This window comes from Cololabis saira, chromosome 8, assembly GCF_033807715.1.
Source record: "Cololabis saira isolate AMF1-May2022 chromosome 8, fColSai1.1, whole genome shotgun sequence".
Taxonomy (NCBI): Eukaryota; Metazoa; Chordata; class Actinopteri; order Beloniformes; family Belonidae; genus Cololabis; species Cololabis saira.
The window spans coordinates 12,240,348-12,260,730 of record NC_084594.1 but is presented as its reverse complement, the minus strand read 5'-3'; the positions used below and the strand labels follow the sequence as shown (position 1 = coordinate 12,260,730).

General features: G+C 38.7%; 2 protein-coding genes across 2 annotated transcripts in view; both read right to left on the bottom strand.

The window, feature by feature from the left end:
* Positions 1-17,234, bottom strand: part of LOC133448345 (cadherin-22-like) — a 221,812-nt gene extending 204,578 nt beyond the window's left edge. Inside the window, exon 1 of the mRNA XM_061726770.1 lies at positions 17,107-17,234. The gene's annotated coding sequence lies outside the window, so the exon portion shown is untranslated. The remainder of the gene's footprint in view (positions 1-17,106) is intronic.
* The window catches only part of tox2 (TOX high mobility group box family member 2), a 570,456-nt gene that overhangs the window by 15,766 nt on the left and 534,307 nt on the right, over positions 1-20,383 (bottom strand). The window lies entirely within an intron of this gene.

Genomic DNA, 20,383 nt, shown 5'->3' with positions numbered 1-20,383 from the left:
AGGGCTGGATTCCTGTGGCCTCTTTAAACCCTTAACTCACATCAGTTCCTGAATATACAGAATGAGAAAATAATAGAGGAAAAAAATCATATTAAATCACTTTCTGTAATTTGCATAAAAAATGCGAATGCATGACATAAATAATAGAAAACCCAAATTGTATAGTTCAGCCAAATTCTAACGTATGAAAGTCACTGAGCTGTGAAAGAAGTAAATTAAAATTAACACATTCCACAGCGTTCTAGTATTGTCAATCACATATTTCTCAAAGAGAGCAAACACTGAACCTGGATGAATGCTCAGTCTGAACTAGGGATGGGTAATCTTTTTCAAATATTTAAACAGTCTTTGATTACATGAAAGTGAATAATTTATGTAAATATTGTATCGGTATCGTACCATCTTGCTGTAACCAGCTCGTTGTATTAATTCTTAACTACTGCAAAAAGAAAATGGTACCCACAGACTGCATCAAAAAGAGAAAATCTGCATAAAGCCTCTACATCACCAACAGATTTTCTGAAGCCTTGCTTTAGAGCTTAATTTTTCAGTATTCGATGTGTTATTGGCTGGTGCTGACATTACCCAACACTAGTTGATCCAAAAAGGCTGGCTGCTGCTACTCCTGGGTTGGCCCATTCTCTCTCTTTTTTTTTTTTCTTACCTTGTCTGCACATATTAAAGATTGATACCATGCCGGTAAAAACCTAAGGCATATATATGTGCATTATTACTATATTTAATATATATACATATACACATACACATACACATACATATATATATATATACACATACAAACCCAGTGAGTTTTTTTTTTTGGGGGGGGGGGGGTGACATCCAGTGCTAACCCAGGAAGCAAGAACACATGGAGGCACACGTCAAGCACTGGAAATCTTTAACAAACGAAACCGACACGGAGCCGATCACGAGCAGCAATCGACCCAAATCTCGAGATCTGATCACAGTCTGAGCTAAGCTACTGCTAACTAACCCCAAAAACTACAGATCCGGCATGCAGGTGAACAAGCCAGTGTATATGTCTGTGTGTGTGTGTATGTATATGTCTGTGTGGCTGTGTGTGTGTGTGTGTGTGTGTGTGTGTGTGTGTGTGTGTGTGTGTGTGTGTGTGTGTGTGTGTGTGTGTGTGTGTGTGTGTGTGTGTGTGTGTGTGTGTGTGTGTGTGTGTATAATAATCCTATCAAAGCTCCACCTGAAGTGTATCTATAGTGGGGGAGGGGGGGGAGGCAACCCCGCCACCCGCGAGACCAGAGGCCGACAAGGGAAAACCCGGGTTGGCCCATTCTCGACTTTGACGGGGTGAAGGTATTCTGGATTTGAAACTCATGAATGTAGATTTGCCATCCAGTTTCACTGATGTCCCAAGTTTCATGTTTTCATGTTTTGCAGTTCATGTGTACACATTTGTAAAAGTATGTTTGGATGTGCAAATGAGAACAAGGAGGTGTACTGGTGTACACCTTCAGAGTGACAGACGAGATATTGTTAGTTAGCTCATTGTTGGTAGACATGTCACTATTTAATATATTTCAGAATGTCTGAAACCTCCATTGATAAGCAGGTCCATAAGTACCGTATTTTGAGGAGGATTAGGCGTACTACATTATAAGTGTCGATTTTTGAGAAAATGGATTTTAAGTGCGCCTTATAGTGTGGAAAATACAGTATCTCCATAAAATGAGCTCAGATCGGACCTTATGATGTCATAGAAAGTGATCATGATTTTTGGGCATACTAACAATACCTCTCGGTAAACTGGTGTTGACCTATAAAAAAACAGACATCTTACAAAATAATCTTTGCTTGCTGGTTTTGCAAGAAATGAATTGTCTATGAGGTATATAAATTTGGTATTTGGTATGTCGATGTGAAGAAAACATAACACTGAGTTAGAAAAGATTACTCCGAAATAGACGAAAGTGGAGTATTTTCTTGCTTAGTGTACCTTAGTGAAGCTGTGTAAAAATGTACACTATGAAACTTTTGTTTTGTGAGGTTAAACTGCTGTGTATGGAAGTATGGAATGGAATAAACAACAAATTAAACAATGTTTTATTTTGTATTATTATTTACAAAAAGAACAAAAGCTACAATATATGTTGCTTAACAATAACCATTTTACTATTGCTGCTACACAGGTAACTCCTACCAAGGCCTCCCTTTTTACTCCAATAAAGAAAACAGAGGATGATGAACCTTTTAAGACTCAGCCTCATTGTTGGGAGAAAAAAGCTTAGAAACTGAGCACTGACAAGCAGCAACATGATAAGGTAAAAAGAGCCACAGAGATTAATATCATTTGGTGGTAAATCCATGTTTATCCCCCTTTCTTCCAATCATAGTTCATGCTAGGAACCAAAGAGAGAACTGGGATGCTTTCCCAATTCCCAAGCTTAGAAGCATTGTTGTCTCTTGGGTATTATCTTACAAAGCCCATTATGTTACGGAAAAAAAGGAGACGCGGATATCTGTGGTAACTAGTTTGCACATTGATATGCATGCACAACACTCAGCCACATGCACACATAGTTTAATCTTTGCAAAGACGAACATTATCGGTAGAAATCTGTGCATGCAGGTGGATTAATGATATGTGTGCATGCAGCTGGGCAACATTAAAAACAGATGTGGCATCTCCACATCGTAAACTGTCAGTGACAGGTAATGTAAATTTAGCAATGAGCAAACAATACATAAGCACACCTAAATGTTTCCACCACATAAACCACTGAGGCTTATAATTTCTTGTGAGTATTCAGTGAATGTACCTGGTATGCTCATAATCATGGTGTCAGACGCACAGGCCTACAGTAAGAGAACCTAAATTATAGCACTTCCCTTTTGCCATCTTGATTTAAAAGCTGTGGTCACAGGCATCAAACTGCTTCACTTACTTCTTTAATGTTCAGCCAAATATCATTTCCAGAAGACATTAGAGAGTATGACGCATTATCTTTAAATTTATTATTACCTGAGCTTTTCAGACATCTGCTGTTTTCATGTCAACTTAGATGAATGACGCTGATGTCCTATTTTTCTATTTTATGTGGCGTATGGATTACTGAGGCGGTGTTATTTCAGTAAAGGAACGCATTCCTACTCAAAGTAACACAACTATGGAGCCTGTTCAAAGAGCTTTCAAATAGATTTTTTTATTGAAAGGAAACTCATGAACAGTGTTGTTTAGCAGCTAATGAACATGTCACTGCCAATAAAAGACTGAAATCTACTCATTGAGTCACTCAGGGAAAAATAACTTGTTTGCAGCGGAAACTTGTAAATCACTGCAGTGCTTTTACAGGGGGAAGCTCCTACCATTTTGTTAAGATAAATGCAGGTGGTGGTTTTTGCTTTGGGCCAAAACTCTGCTAAATTAAAATGTACTTGTACCTCAGGCATAGCTTTGCCTAAACTTTTACTGTAAAGCAGAGAATGGCAACAGTTTCCAAGACTCCATCATGCTTCTGAGTACCTGGAGAATGTGCCACTTCTTGTAATTGATCTTAGCCAAGGGCACTGATGCAACCCTATATCATCACAACAACTTGCTTTTGGCCTTGTTCCTATTGTCTGGCTGGTCTTTTTCATCTTTGATCTGGAGGGCACAGCATCCATTTCTTACAAAAAATAAGGGAAAAAAAAGAAGCTTTTGCCCATCAGCTGTTGATGGTTGATCAACAGCTGTTTGAAGCTCGTGGCATTAAAAAAAAAAAAAATATTTCAGATATTTTTAGTATGCACTGTTGGAAACATGCAAATCCTTTCAAAATATACATTGTTTTCATACATTTCGATGACTTTTCTCACTATGTGTGGAAGTTTAAAGAAAGAAGGAAATGCACACGGATCAGACAGAAGAGAATCACTGCGCGTGTTGCTCTTTTTCACCCAGCCTCATGAACCTTAATACATCTTCACTATGATTCAAGATGACACCTGAATGGTCATTAAGCAGATAAAAGATGGTCCCAACAGTACTGAGATGTCTGGTGCTGGTTGTTGCAAGAACCCAAAAAAAAGGGAGGTAAACCATTGAGGGTGTTCCAGCATTCTTTGACTGGAAGATAAAGGTGGTTAAAAAAAAAGAGGGGGTGGGGGTTAGCTTAGGAGGTTGAGCGGGCACACCATATACCGAAGCTATCACCCTTGTGCAGGCGGCGCAGGTCAGAATCCCAGCCTGTTGCTCTTTACTGCATGTCTTTCCCCGTTTCTCTACCCAAGTTCCCTGTCTAGCAACTTTCTAGTAAAAAAAGTATTTTTTTAAAAACAACACAAAAGTAATTACATGGATAGCCAGGGGTAAAGGAGGAGGGATCGGCTCTAGCAGACCCCAAATAGCAATAGGCAAAAAAATGATACTGTTCATTTTATTGTTCCTAACGGTTTGACAGTTTTATTGTCGGTGTGGACTCACCATGAGTGAGAATGCTTGTACAATAAGTAAAATTAAGATTTCATTATTGTGTTTCATATGAGTAGTATCATATGAGAGGTAGTACTCCTTTTTAATAGCCTGTAATGGAGACAATCACGTGGATAATTCACAGGTATTTTAGAACAATTTAGAAGCAATTAATAAAGAAAAGAATGTGAGCTGTTTAAGATGCTGTAACATGAGCAGTGTTTTGTTGTTTTAAGTACTGCTGTGATTGAATTTGAATGTTGGTTTTGGAGAACATGTTGCTGTCTTCTTTTACTGAAACTGTTCCATCAACAAATCTTTTACAGGAGAGGGGCTCATAAAGAGTTTAACACCTGCACTCACCTGTACAACTTCTCACTGTGAGAGTAAAGTGGAACATAACCTTAAAGCCCCCCCACACCCACACATGGATGACCTGGATTCAGTGTCAGATGACTTCCTCTTCTCACATTTTGTATATATGTATGTATGTATACCACAATACATATATATATATATATATATATATATATATATATATATATATATATATATATATATATATATATATATATATATATATATATATATATATATATATATATATATATATATATATATAATATACATACAGGACTCAGAAAATTAGAATATTGTGATAAAGTTCTTTATTTTCTGTAATGCAATTAAAAAAACAAAAGTGTCATACATTCTGGATTCATTACAAATCCACTGAAATATTGCAAGCTTTTTATTATAAGATTAAGATTCCAGATTCCCAGAATATTCTAATTTTTTTAGATAGGATATTTGAGTTTTCTTAAGCTGTAAGCCATGATCAGCAATATTAAAATATTAAAAGGCTTGCAATATTTCAGTTGATTTGTAAGGAATCCAGCATGTATGACACTTTTGCATTTGGTTAAATAGTTACAATTCCTGGAATTGTAAAAAAAAAAAAAAAGCACAGGAGAAGGATGGCATTTTTGTCAAAGAACAGACACAAAAAGGAGCAGACTAATAAGCAAAAAGGGCGTTTTTAATGCATATGCCATTGGCAACTATGAATATATAGAAAACATGTCCAAATCTAAAAGAAAATACATTTTTCAGATACCCTGAAAATACCAATCTTGGAGATCTGAATGTAAAAGCAGTTAAAACACTTCAATTTACTTTTAATGGAAGTTGATATTTTAGACATCTAATGTTGTATTGATTTTTATAAAGTAACTACAGAAATCAAACATGCACAATATTACAGAGACATCCAAATTAAGTGCCATTTGTGTTTTATGTTAGTTAATCTTGCCTGCTTTCAAGGAAGCCATGGGATCATGTCGCAGTTTGTGAAATTGTCCATAGTACCGCTTTTCTTTTTTTTTGCTTTTTGTTCAAGGTTTTGGGCTGTTATTCAATATTTCTACAGTAAGAGTTATCATTGATGTGATGCTTTCTCTACAGAAAAAGGAAGAAAAAAATGTATAATGCAGTAATATTAGTTATTTGGTGCATTCAACTCAGGGATTTGAGTCCACTGCTGACAGCTAAATTGATAGATTATTAATAATAATCAGTGAAACTGAGTGATAGCTCCTGCTGACTGACCTAAAGAAGCTCAGTAGGAGTCGTATTGACACTTACAGAGTGGCTCCTTTAGGTTGAGTCCTTCAAGGGGCTATTCAATTGTGGGGGGGGGGTTTCCCATCCCACTTTAAATGAAATGAAAAAGTATACCGGTACTTCAAACTGATGCAACACTGGAAGCTAAAACTCAAAAATGTTTACTCAAGTAGGAGGTGTTTTCACAAGGGAAATGGGGGGAAAAATGTGAACCTTTCAGCAAGAAGGGAAACTACTGTATATTAATGCAAAATAGATACATCTCTGAGATATACCTACACACATATACATGTTTTGCATGTACCACGATGTCCTATATGTATCTGAGTGCTGGGTTTTATTTCTTTTCATTAAAACGTTGTCTGTCCCCATTTGCCCCCAAGAGTCTTCTCATACATAAAAAATGTTTTTCCCTGTTATTGTTATATGTGACTATACGTACATACATACGTACATACATACATACATACATACATATACATATATACACACATACACATTAAAGCCCAAACTGCGTAATCATCATCCGCTTTCTTTCCAACAGAGGAAAATTCAGCTGCACGTACAAAATGCTAATTTCTGCATTTCATATTTACAAAGAGGATCATTGTCTCATGATTAAAATGGTCTCCAATGTTTCAGTATTACTTAAAACAGAATTGTTTAAAGGTGTTATTTCTGTTTTCTCACTGCAAAGATGCCAAAAGTGTCACATTGAAAAACAACTTAGTTTCACCCCCACAGAGTTCCTTAAAGAGGCTGTAATAAGAGTTATTATGGTGCTTTGCCTGGAAGAAGTGATATCCATGCAGATTAAAGACGTAAAACTGTCACGGCACATCTGTCACTTAAAACACACCTGCTGCTTTATTCAGTCTGGATACAATGCAACTATTATCGATTATAAAAGTGAAAGATTTTGTGTTATTTTGTTATCCAATGTCTCTCCGCATGGTTTCTGTGCCTCACGCAGATCATTTACCTTTATTTGGCTCCATTGATAGCTGGAAATATCCATATGACAATTTATCATGTAACTCTTAAAAGGCTCAAAACCTTTACCGCATTTACACCTGGCAGTAGGCTAGAAGTATCTGACCCATCTCACTGCGATGGAGAATCGCAATGGCATAATTGCTGTTCAATCAGAAGAGTATCAATTCAGTTCCAGTTTGGCTGATATCTGCAGACAGGTACACGGTATTTATTAGTTTCTTACCTGAGCCATTTATCAAGACATTTTCAAGCAAATGTTATATAGTGAAGGTGGTTGGAAGTGCTCTCTCTGCCTTAAAGGTATAGGCTGTAATCGTATTCAAAAACATTTATTGTTATACTGGGTGAAATGGTCCTTCCATCCTGAGAGTAGCCAGTGAATAATGTGTTCAGAAAAACGAAAGAAAAAAATCTGACCTCTCTGACAGCTTTAATCCTGTAAAAACTCTGACCAATCTGTTTTTTGCGCACCGAATGGCACGGATTGGTCAGAGGACCAGAGGATTGGCAGGGGGGAAAGAACCAATCAGATGCCTTCATTTTAAGTCCCGCCCACGCCCCCCTCTGCCCCATGCGCGCACTCATCACGTTGAATGTAACGGCTCGCCCTGCTAAAAAGGCTAAAAAAAGAAAGCCAAAGTGCGATTCTGCGGCGCAGGTTGTCCGCTACTGGGGGTCTGCCAGGGACCCCGTGGGGATGGAGGTGTCTCCATCCCAGCGAGGTCGGAGAGCGCCAGTGCGGGTGGCGGTGGGCTGCGGTGCCGTGCAGGCTCTGGAGCCACAGCTATGCCTTAGGGTACGGCGTAGCCTACGGCGTAGGGTACACGGCGACGCGCACCATTCTGCGTTGGTGTAACGCGGAACCATAATTCAGCCTTCAGTGTGCTCTGTCTGCTGTTCTGAACTTCTCGGTTGTGCTCACTTTGCTGGGACGTCGGGTCCCTCCGCCGAGACAACTTTTGCAGTATGCGTTCATTGTTGTGTCTAAAAATGATGCGCACCCAATCAGAAACGGTACAGATATTCTGTGATATTTTTTTATATTTATATAAAAATGAAATTATAAAAAAATAAAGGATCCCCATAACTTTGATTGGGTGGGCAGGACGCACATTTGGGTGGGCACAACCCCTGCCCCCCCCCCTAAAACCGGCTTCGCTTACAGGTGAATGAGACATGGGGTAGTTTTGTTGAAAATATGCTGTCCAAAATGTCCTGGAAAACTCGACTCCTGCAAATGCGCGTTCCCCAAAGTTTGTGGGGGTGTGGCTTTGGACGGAGCGCTGACGGGAGGGGGAGGAGGGGGCGGGGCTTAGAGGAGGTGCCACATTCAAATCTTGCTAGCTCTCCAACATTACAGACTATACCTTTAATATGACAATAGTCATGCTAAAACTAGAGCAAAAATTGAAGTACAAATAAACGCCTTATTTTCAAGAACTCTAATGTAAGTTGAGAGTTCTCAGAAACTGTTGATCATCAGCTGATGATCAGGTTGGGAGCACCCCCTTAATTTTTTGGAACTGCAAAAGTAAAACAGATTAAAGGTTTACCATTTATTCAGAGTATATACCTGCGTTTGGAAATTGTTGCTGCTAACCCACAAAATGTTACTGAATGGCTAACTGTTCTCGGGAAGCAAAAAAAAACAGAAAAGATAACAGAAACAACAACTTTATCAATGGTCAAATCAAACCTTTGGTACATTCTGAGTCAAAACTGGAACTCACTGGTGAGATTTGCAGTGTGAAAAGAAGCCTGGATGAGGATGAGAGCCAGCAGCAGTACCCTTTCCAAGGTAAAATACACAAAGAGAACAGCACAGAACCAAGCCAGGGAGGTGCCTCTTTGTCCAAATCTACAGGAACAAATATATGGTTCACCACAAGGTTCTGAATAATAATATGGCTGTGTCAGAGTTTCCAAGAAGCCTCTCCAGCTTTTGAACAGTATTCAGGGATGAAACTAAGCTCAGTAGAAGAGAGAAAAGAAACGGAGATCATGATGAGGAGGATGAAACAGTAGCCGTGGAGGCAGTGAGATGGCACAAGCGTGCAGGGCTTATGACACTCTGTCACCTGTGTTTATTGATGGAGTGGCAAAAGCAGCGAGATGAATTGTGAACCGCCCGGAGATATACTGTCCACAGACAAAAGGGTGTTCACTGCGACCTGACATCGTGGCTCCAGTGGAACAGATAGTGAGTTTTATGCGTCATATACACATCAAACCCTCCAGCTGCCGGGCCAGTTGTTAATGGTCCCCCTACACCTGATTTAAAACTTGCGCTTGTCAAGCAGCAGCATCTCGCTTATGGAATGTGCTTTTCCTTGTTTTTATGCTGCGTTCATAGCATGAATTGCTTTGAAAATTAGCTTTTCTTTTTTTTAGACAAGCTATTAGGAGTGCATTTTCTGTTTAATACACTGTTTTATGTTTTTTGTTTTTTCTTACTTTTATTATAAAACCATTATTATGGTTTTATCTGTCTTATTGTGCATTAGCTTTTGTCAAGCATCTTGTTAGTTTTACCTCTGAGACTGTATTTAATCATTGAAGCTGTTGTATAAATAAACTTTTCCTACTTTTACTGTGTAACTACATAATATTTGTATTTTTTACCTTTTATGTTGATAACTTCAGAGCAAAGATAGGAAATTACTACGGCTGATTGATAAGTGTCTTTATATATACTGACCGTAAAAAAGAAAAAAAATCACAGTGAATGCTTAATACCTTTACATTACACTTCCCACCTGTGTCATTCAATTCTACACACTCACCTGTGGGAAAATATGACCATGTTGTCACAATTGCATTAACATGACACAACAAACATAATAATGAAATAGTTATTCTTCAGCTATCGGCCACAAGATGATAATTCTGTCAGAGAAAAATGACTTTGAGGAAAAAGCAAGAGCAAGATAAAGTAAAGTAGCCAAAGCATGGATTACGGCTGACTGGAGTCACCCGACTGCTACTAGGTTTTCATTACCAGACAGTGAATGAAAGACTCTGGGGAGTAATTTTGACAAGTAAATAAATCCTGTATTGATATTTGCTCATTCATCCATTGTCTTATCCTCGTGTTCCTACTCGGGGGGTCAGTGGGAGCTGGAACCCGTCTCAGCAAAGATTGGAGGCTAAAGGAAACAAGAAAATACCCTTGACAAGGAGCCAGTTCACTAAGAGACTGACATAGACCCTCATTGTAAACAACTATGCACAATTCCGTGTGTAATCAGTCAAGTCGGGATCCTTCTTTCTATCAGCTCCAGTTTAAAAGTCTGAATAAAAATGTTTGATTTAATATTCATGTGATGATATATTTGTTTTAACTCACAAAGATAGGCGATCTGGTATTCATATCTGTCATTTCATCTTGTTAAAAAAACTCTCCTTTTAAGTTACTGAGGCCAGTAAACTCTTTAAACAAGCATCGATGATGAAAATTTTCATGGTCCAGATTGCAGGCCATCCAAACTACAGAGAGAGGTCTTTTTAATTATGTCTGTACCAGAGTCGTTCTGTAAGTCTTTGAAACTGACAACCCATCATAAATCTAATTTCAGGGATGCTTGCAGTCAATGAGCATCTTCACTCTTCAAAAATGTCACTTTATAGTGCTTGTAGATAATCTGGGATGAGACAAGAGCTGGAGACAAAAAAAACACGAGATATCCCTGTCAAACTGAATGAAATTCATGTTTAATGACAGTACAGTCACTTGCTAAGCAGAGAATAAAATGAAAGTGTATTGATTGTAAACTGTTTACCTTATAAAATGACCCCAATGTCTGCACTCACACTGGTTTGCATGCTTAAATCTGAAGAGAGCAAGCAAAGCAAAATAACTTGTTCTTCTTTGCATCCGCCATAATCCTTTGTTCACGTTAATCTGTTGTATATCAAAAAAGCCCTAATATCTGCATGTATTTACGTGTGCAATATATGTGCATGAGTGCGGGCGTGTAGTGACTCACTGCATTTGTGTGTCTCAATACATATCAAATATATCAACCTCAAAATGTGGATGACTTTCCCCAACCTTGGCAGCCTTCATCCCTTTAAATCCGACACTGATGCAGAAATACACCGCTGCATAAGCTCTGCCAGTGGGGTTATGCCAGATTCAGAGGAAGAGTCTTTGTGAACCGTGACATCCAGGTGAAGAACTGCCTGTTTACAAAGCTGTTGTTCTTCCCACTCTAGTGCAAGAGATACAAATATAGACCGGCAGACCAGCTATGATCGCACACTGCGTACACCTGGATCCCACCATCGGGGATGGAATCCTGCCTCCAGAAGATCATGCATATTAAAAACAAACAAGAAGAACTGACTGTAAAATACTACAATACAAAAAGTTTATAGTATATTGTGCAACAAGAGTAATGCCTATTATTGGATTCAGCATGACTTGTCACTGTTTCGAGACTGGCTGGGCAAATGGATGTTTGATATCTGATCTTTTATCATGCTATAATATGATAAAAAAATTATGAGATAAAACATTCATTGCATAGATCTGTCTAAAAGTTTCTTTTTATCTCACTGCCAAAAGGAATGATTTCGTTTAGAATGTGTACATACTTGAAAGCTTTCATTTTTGTCTGAAATCTCCATTCAATCATGCTCCATTGGCTTTAAATGCCTTTAGAGACTGCTCCCATATCAACAGATTTCACTGCATCAAAAGGACAGATGGACTCCGCAGCTGTCAAAATCGTGTTTTGTCCATTTGCTCCTCTTGTTGCTAAGATTTTCGTTGTTTAGGTCAGGCTGGGAATTATAACAATGTTACTTCTAAACTTTAAAAATCGAACCACTGAGATGACTTTTTTTTCCTTTTTTTAAAGAGAAATTAGGACCATCTAAAGCCAACAACACAATTATACGTTGGATAAACCAGATGGATGTTAAAATTGAGTGCATTTCTGAATGTCAGAATGTCTAAATGCCAAAAAACACGTTTTGAAAACAAAAGACAAATTACTGAATGAAACCATTATGACTACAATGCTTTCCGTTGAGGCTAATCATGTTTAATGTTTACCAGAAGTTACTTTATTTAACTTGTTTTACAACATCGAATAGAAGCAAGTGGTACAAGTCACACAATCCATGTTTTTTGTCACTTGTCTGATTAAACAAATCAAGATTAACCATGAGAGTAGAGTCAGCCTTGACAACAGAGCCACTGAAATGACTAGAAGAATCTGTCTCATCATCACACGTTATACGATTAAATGAGCTTGCCGACTTTGCTCAACAAAGCCACGGCTCTCCACTCGAAGGTCCCTGGATCAGAGCATCGTCTGTAGCCCTTTCTCTTGAAATCAAGTGCAACCAGGACTGGAAAAGCTACCGTGGAGCCCGCCCACGGCCCCTAGCTGTCTGTCTCCTCCTACCTGGTGATTCCATCACTTAGCTCAGTCGCTAATATGGTTGACGCAGTCTCTGCCCTGTGGGGGGAATGAAGTGACTTAAGGTCTAACCGTTCTTGACTGCCGACAAGATAGCAGGTGTGAGCAGTGAGGAGCACGACTGTGAAAATGTGTTTGTGTGTCCCTGTGTGAGGGATGGAAGTAAGGGAGCGAGAGAATGAGAGAATATGACAAGCTGGAGAATGAACGAGTCACCTAACCACAAGTCCAGATCAATTAGCTGGCTTTAATCGGTCCCCTCTCTGTTAGCCATAAAAGTCCTCAGGTTTACCCTTGTACATTTCATCTTTACTGCCACCTTGCCGCCATCTATCACCCTCATTCTCGTTCCAAAGGCCTCTCTTTTCTTCTCTCTCTCGCGCTCTCTGATGGTGCGTCTATCTGAGCCATCTCTCCTTTCGCGCCACACTTATGCACCAGCTTTGTAAATAGCAATCGATTTCTCACAATAGCAAACGTTTTTCTTGGTCAGGCGGGGGTGGGGGTGGGATGGTACTGTGTGTCTCTGACTGTTCATCCTTGACGACAACAATTAAAAGTATCTAAAAAATGTGCAATGAACATTTTTTTTATTTTTGTCTGTATGATCTGCCTGGGAGGTCCTATTGAGTAACACATAGTAAGCGCATTGGCAATAAGGCAGAGAAATAAGACCAGTGCAAGCTTAGATTTAGTGTACTGTATGAGTTTGTGTGTGTGTGTGTGTGGGTGTGTGTGTGTCTGTGTGTGTGAGGGAGAGAGAGAGAGAAATGCCTGCTTGGCTGCCTGAACTTGAGCCTAACTCCAGAAGTCCATGGTAATGCATTCACTTTTGGTACATAAATCACAATCAGCCCATTCTGCCATCTGGGTTGCTGCTACATGGCCCTTGTAATGTACAGGCTGGTTAGACCACCAGCCGAATGAGCGAGGAATGCAGGCCACAAAGCAGATAAATGCCTGTAACGGACAGTAGAATGGTGGAAATGCGCTCATGTCTTATTTTCCTTATGGAGAGGAAATGTTTCCGATTCTGTCTCCCCTACTAGCTGGCAGATAAAATATATTGATGTTTGAGTGTGTGCACATACAGTACACCTAGCATTAAAACCCCTTAGAGGTAGAGTGATCATCCCATTACAGTGTAATGTTCTGCTGGGACACCTTGGATACTGGCACTTGTGTAGCAGTTATTTTAACATGTACCACATATATAAGGATTTTTGCAGACAAAGCACCTCCGGCAGGACAGTTGGTAATCGAGCACACTGAGCAGATGAAGAGCACAGGAAAGAGCGGGCTCTCCTCCAAACTCCCTAGATCCCAATCTGACAGTACATCTGTTGGATGCACCTGAGGAGCCCTGGTCGTTGGAGTTCCTGGTGCTGCAACACACAAGATCCAAATGATCGTGGTGCTGTGGACTAAAGGACTACATGAGAGAAGGCAGTTTTCAAAAGTATGTTTAAGGCTTCAGTGGTCATGGCTCTCTTTCACTTTACAATAGGTGATGTTTTATGCTTCTCAAATGAGTACTGAATCTGTTGCTTCTCCTTGCTTGCAAAGCTAGACATGAAAAATAGCGCAAAGTCCAATTTTTTTAGCCAATCAACCAACTGGCCGTGCATCTGATCTGAGCTGACGGTTGCTCCTATTACAAACGTCAGGGCCGCTCGACGTTGAGCGTCGACGCATCGTGTCCGTGCAGATCCTACCTCCTGTAAATGATCCGCTGTGCCAGAGGTAATGTGGAGCAAAAGTGAAGATTTTGTCCACAACATAACAAGGTGGTTTTAACAAGGTTCATCAGTGTATGTGGGCATTAGAGAATCAGACTCTAACTCAGAATCAGACAATTTTCTTCCAATTGGCTTATATCACTTCTTTTACTCATATCACAGTCGTTTACTCCAACCAATTCTTTGCATCTTTGTTTTTTTTTCTGCTCAATTACACAACATATTCAGAGCCTTGAAATATCTATCAATGTATTCATTTCTTTATGGTGTGATATATGCATTAGCTTAAAGGCTCATAACAATGAACTTTTTTTTTTATATCAGTAAGCAAACCATGATGATGCAGTGACTGGAATGTGTATTTTGGAGATTGATCACTGTTCTACAGAATAGCAATAGCAAAGAAAGAAATTCCTATAACCTCTAATGTAGAAATGACTCATAATAACAATGGCAACTAAAATGTTAAGGACCTCAACCTAATCCAACACTTGAAAGAACTTGAAAGAGCATCACTCTGCTGTACATAGTCAATGTTATAAAGGCTAAGAGGAATAATAAAGCTATTAGTCTTCATCCACTGTAGTTTTTTTCTTTGATTATGCTCATTTATCTATTTATTTATATATATATATATATATATATATATATATATATATATATATATATAAAAAAAACAAAGACTTCTAACAAAGGCATGATTAAAAACAGCCATAATTGTTATTGGCAGGTCAGACCTTAAAGAAAAGTACAAATTAGAAGTGGCATAGAAAATAGCAATTGACACATCTCCAGTGCGCATATAAATTCTTCAAGCATGTTTTAAGAGCCTTGTGACAGTGTCAATGCAAAAAACACAGGAAAGCTTATTTCAGACCAAAACAATAACCTCAGCTACCACGCACGAAATAAATTCCATATTTTTACAGACATGTGAAATGCAAGGGAATTCAGAAAATTATTTTCTAGGTGGCATAAATCTGAAAACCCCCAAGATTCATATTAGAGATAAAGAATATTTATTTCCTCCTAAATCTGTCTGATGTCTACATCAACCATGTTTTATCTTATAGTGTAACCTCACAAATCTACATCCCAAACATCTGATCTTCATACAGAATTAGTGTGTGACCACTTTGTCTACAGATCTACATCTAAATTGTAAAAACTGATGACATTTCCCTGAAAAACAAGCAATTATTTTACTTTCCCAAATGCAAATTACCTAAGGATACATGACAAAGTGAGGAGTCCCAGAAGTGTCATAAACACACAAAGCTGACAGGCAGAGTCGTCTATGTTTATCCTGCCATACACTTAATCAACGATGCATAGGCAAACACGCAATCCTAACCCCAGCCAAGGTCACTAAGCAATATCCAAGCTTAAAGTGCATAGTAACCCCACAATCACAAAATATGCTCTGCTATATGAAAAGACAGTAGACCCTCATTTGGAAAATAAAATGGGCTCACTCATGGAAAAGAGGAGGAAGAGTCTGCATCCTCACAAAAGCAATATTAATCTGGGATGGAAAAGATTTGACCATTCTTGCTGGTGGAAAATAGTAATAGCTTGGATTTTGACTTGACTGCACAAGCTGTCATTCATGTGTTTCACCAGCAACTGTTGGCAAATTTAACAAATGTCAAATGCTATTCGAGTAAATCCAAATGTCATGTTTACAAATAGTTTGTGATAAGTTACCAAAGTCAGTATAGCAGAAACCAGAGGCATACAAACACAATGAAAGGTTAAATGGGAGAGAAGCAGAGAATTCTAAGAGACCAAAGCTGCTGAGATGTGCATTTTTGTAGAGAATTTGGATTTTGTCCAAAAAAACGTGTCCAACAAATTACAACTGATGCTTTTAACAAGGCAGGTCAACTAAGATCAACATGAAGGATGGAGTGATTAAAATATCTAATAAAATCGACTAAACATCTTTGGTGGGAATATTAAAAGGGGAAGGAAAAAGGACTGACGCCGTTTGCAACCCTTACTCTATTTGAAGAGACATTTTTAATCCACAATTTAACTATGAAGGATTATTGTGAGATTATAACGTGAGTTCATCTTATTGTTTCCAGTATGCTTTTAAGTCAGCGCCCATTGCACAGTGGCACACGTCCAACTTCCCCAAATGCATCCTGTTGGCGCATCAAGTGGCTGCAGTCCTCGGAAATCTAACCGAGCTGGGGCTGCGTGCAGTCATTTTGCACCCCTGGTAGAAGACTTGTGTAAAAAAAATCTCCAATTGTTACTTGTGTCCCGTCTAAATGTGTAGCCTACACATACACAGGCACATTATCAGAGAGAAGTGCATTTTAATGCCTCTAGAACATTTACATTTCCACAGTCACGCTGCGCGAAATGCATCCTGCTGACCAATCTCGTTGGGATTTTGTTATAATAAATGTATGCGACGCATTTATGAATGTAAAGGCTTGTGACAGCAGGGGTAGCCAGCTGGAGAGCATTTTCCGCTTCCCTACAACTGAGCATTTGATGTTAAAACGATTTAATATGATCTGAAATACGCCTGGTTTCCCCGCCTTATGCTTATTACAGATAAAACTAACGAGACGTTATGTTTTACAAGTGGTGGCAACAAGTTAGAGAGGCATGTTATTCAATCTTGATGTACAGATTTCAGAGGCTCAATAAAATACAAATACATATCTGCACATACACACACACACGCACCCCCACAAATATAAGCACGCAAAATCACCGATCACTTGTGCAATTTCTTTCTACAGTATGTGGCAGTAAAAACTACCACAGTGTAATTTTCATAAGGCAACGATGCAAGTCCAGATGCGAGTCCAGGTCCAAGAGCATGCCAGCGCAAAGTGAACTTTCCCACTGAATCAAAACATCCTCCAAGTCTTACCTTTGTTATCCCGTGCCCGGAAACAAAAAGCCTTTGCCTTGATAAGTTGCAGAGGGAAAACAGAGTGGCCGGTAGTTAACTTGCCGCTCCGCTTGGGAGTGAGAGCTGAGCGTGTGATGAACGGACGGTCCGCGCGGCGCGTCTGCAGCTCCGCTCAGTCAGAGCAGCAGCGCAGGGAGAGCAGCGGCGGCGGCGGAGCTGCGGTCTGCAGGACAGCCCCTGGTGGTGGTGGAGGGAAGATACCAATGGAGGGACGAGAGAGAAGAGCATGAAAGAGAAGGGGTGGAGTGAAGTCAGTAAGGTACAGGCAGTACTGGAGTTGAGGGGGGATGAGGGGGGTTGGCATCCCCCCTGAAATAAAAACGGTCAAAATCATCCCCCCTGTAAAACTGCCGTCCCCCCTTTCCATCCCTTATGTCATTTCATCAATGCATGTGGTTTTACTGCTATTTCAACATTTAGAGTCATCACCAGAAAAATAACATCAGAAAAATAACTTATTTGACCATTTTCACCTGTCTCAAGTAAATTTTCACTTGAAATAAGTAGGAAAATCTGCCAGTGGGACAAGATTTATCTTCTCATTACAAGCAAAAAAATCTTGTTCCACTGGCAGATTTTTCTACTTATTTCAAGTGAAAATCTACTTGAAACAGGTGAAAATTGTTGCTTTTTCCAGGGATGAGTCTTGTTTTAAGTGTAATGAGATTTTTTTTTACTAAAATGAGACATTTTAACTAGAAATATGACAAATATTCTTGTTAATATTTTGAGTTTTTGCAGTGATCCATTTTACTTATTCTGTGAAGGACAGAGTCATATTGATAAATTCAGAAAACTGTTTTTTATTTTTGTGTTTTGATGTATTTTAATGTAAGCCCAGTGGATATTTAAAGCTTACAGAAGGCTGCATTTAACTGCTGCTATGTCATTCCTGCAGTATTTCTGCAGGTGTTTTGGTTTATTTGTAATATATTATATTATTTGTAATCAGCACAAATTATTTGTCCACATATGATAAAATCCACCATCCCCCCTGGTTTTTTTTTTTACAACTCGAGTACTGGGTACAGGCATTTGGAGTCATTATGGTTGAAGAAAAAGAAAATATATTTTGATTGAATGAATGAATGAATGAATGAATGAATGAATGAATGAATGAATGAATGAATGAATGAATGAATGAATGAATGAATGAATGAATGAATGAATGAATGAATGAATGAATGAATGAATGAATGAATGAATGAATGAATGAATGAATGAATGAATGAAAGCTTTATTCCGAACATGAGAAAACGTAAAAACAACACACAAGTCAAAATAGTCAAAACAACAAAAACAAAAATAAAACAATGTTACCATGTCCGAAAAGGAGTAGAAAGAAGCATGTGCATATTTAATCCTACCCCTTCTCCCTACTCAGTAATGATCAATCCTCAGTTGATATCAATATCCTGTCTTAACACATATTCACAAACTACTGCATATATTGTGTACCAACACCTCATTAATATACATAGTTACATATTTACATTACATATGTACATATTTACAAACAAAGAAAATAAATAATGTAAGTAAACAAGTGACTAAATAATCTGTGGAAACACCTGTTGATTGTCAAACACTGCAAAACCTCAAAATCCTACTAGGAATATTTGTATTATTTCTAGTTAAAATGTCTAATTTTTAGTCAAAAAATCTCATTAAAACAAGAGTCATTACCAGAAAAATAACTTGTTATTTGACAATTTTCATCTGGTGAAAATTGTTGTTTTTCCAGTAATGAGTCTTGTTTTAAGTGTAATGAGATTTTTTTTTGACTAAAAATGAGACATTTTAACTAGAAATAAGACATATATTCTTATTAAGATTCTGAGTTCATCCTCCCTGTACCCTGTGAAAACCATATTTTTGTACCGCTGTTTGAACTGGCTCATGCTTGGACATTGCTTGAGCTCTGCACCCAAACTGTTCCACAACTTCACTCCACATATGGAAATGGTAAATGTCTTTAGTGTTGTGCGGACACAAAGATGTTTTAAATTGTTTTAAATTGATTGATTTGACCCTTCTCTGGCAGACAAAACACATCATACCGTATACCTCTATATATTCTGTAACTACTGAAGCAAAAATGAATAAGTGAATAGGATGTTAAATCCCTAAGCTTCTGGCATTCGCAGTGAGCCATTTGCACCATTTCGAACATTACAAGAGACAAAAGAGCCCTGTTTGCATTTTTAAGGCATTCTGAAAACAAAAGCAGAGTTCAGCAACACAACCTGAATCAATGACTTGGAAAGCAAAAACAGTTTATAACATAGATAAAGAAGTTTTGCTGTTCTGCAATTTCTTTCAGTGGTGTGAAGTTGACAGACATGCAGAGATTGTGATTTTTCGAGACAGTTTTCTTTAAGTACATGGTTGAGACTTTACTTCTGTCAATGCACGAAGTGAAAAGAGAGGGAACATCTTAGTTTTCAGTTGCCATAGCAAAATGCAGCACTCTTTTTATGGAGTGGGATTTAGGAATCGAGAATAGGAACGACATGGTGAACAAAGTAGACTGTGATGTACTGTCTCATAGTGGAATTCACATTAATCTCCTTCGGTTATTTGAAAAGGTGGAAATGTCAAGGATGCCTGCTTTGCTGAAGTGCTTTACCTGTTAATCACCCTATGTGTGTGTGTGTGTGTGTGTGTGTGTGTGTGTGTGTGTGTGTGTGTGTGTGTGTGTGTGTGTGTGTGTGTGTGTGTGTGTGTGTGTGTGTGTGTGTACACCTGCAAAATATGCAATGTGGGACAAGAACAGCAGAGGGAAAGGGCTGAGACAACAAGAGAGAAAAAAAAGGGAAAAAGGGAGTCCATGCTGCACAAACCCACCATCACACAGATCCTGTCTGAGCAGCAGACAGCAAGGGTAGGAAGGTTAGGATGTACCAACAAGGATTTAAAAGCTACAAGGCATAAGCTGCATAAAGGGAAGAAGAAAGATTTTCAAAAAAAAAAAAGGAGAAAGAGGAGGCAGTCAAACAGGGACAAGGAAGGTGGGGTGGGGAGGTGGGGGCCTGGAGGATGTTGAAAAAATAATTTATTCTGATGTTAATCCCACGTCAGGACTTTGTGACTTAAAGGTTACAAAACAACGGTTCCATTTGCAGAGTTACAGGCAAAAGGCTGCATGCAAAAAAGCTCTGTGGAAAGGGAACAAGGTTTCGTGCTTGCCAAGTGAGTTTTGAAAATAATTGTTCCAATACAATTTTGCTGTGTT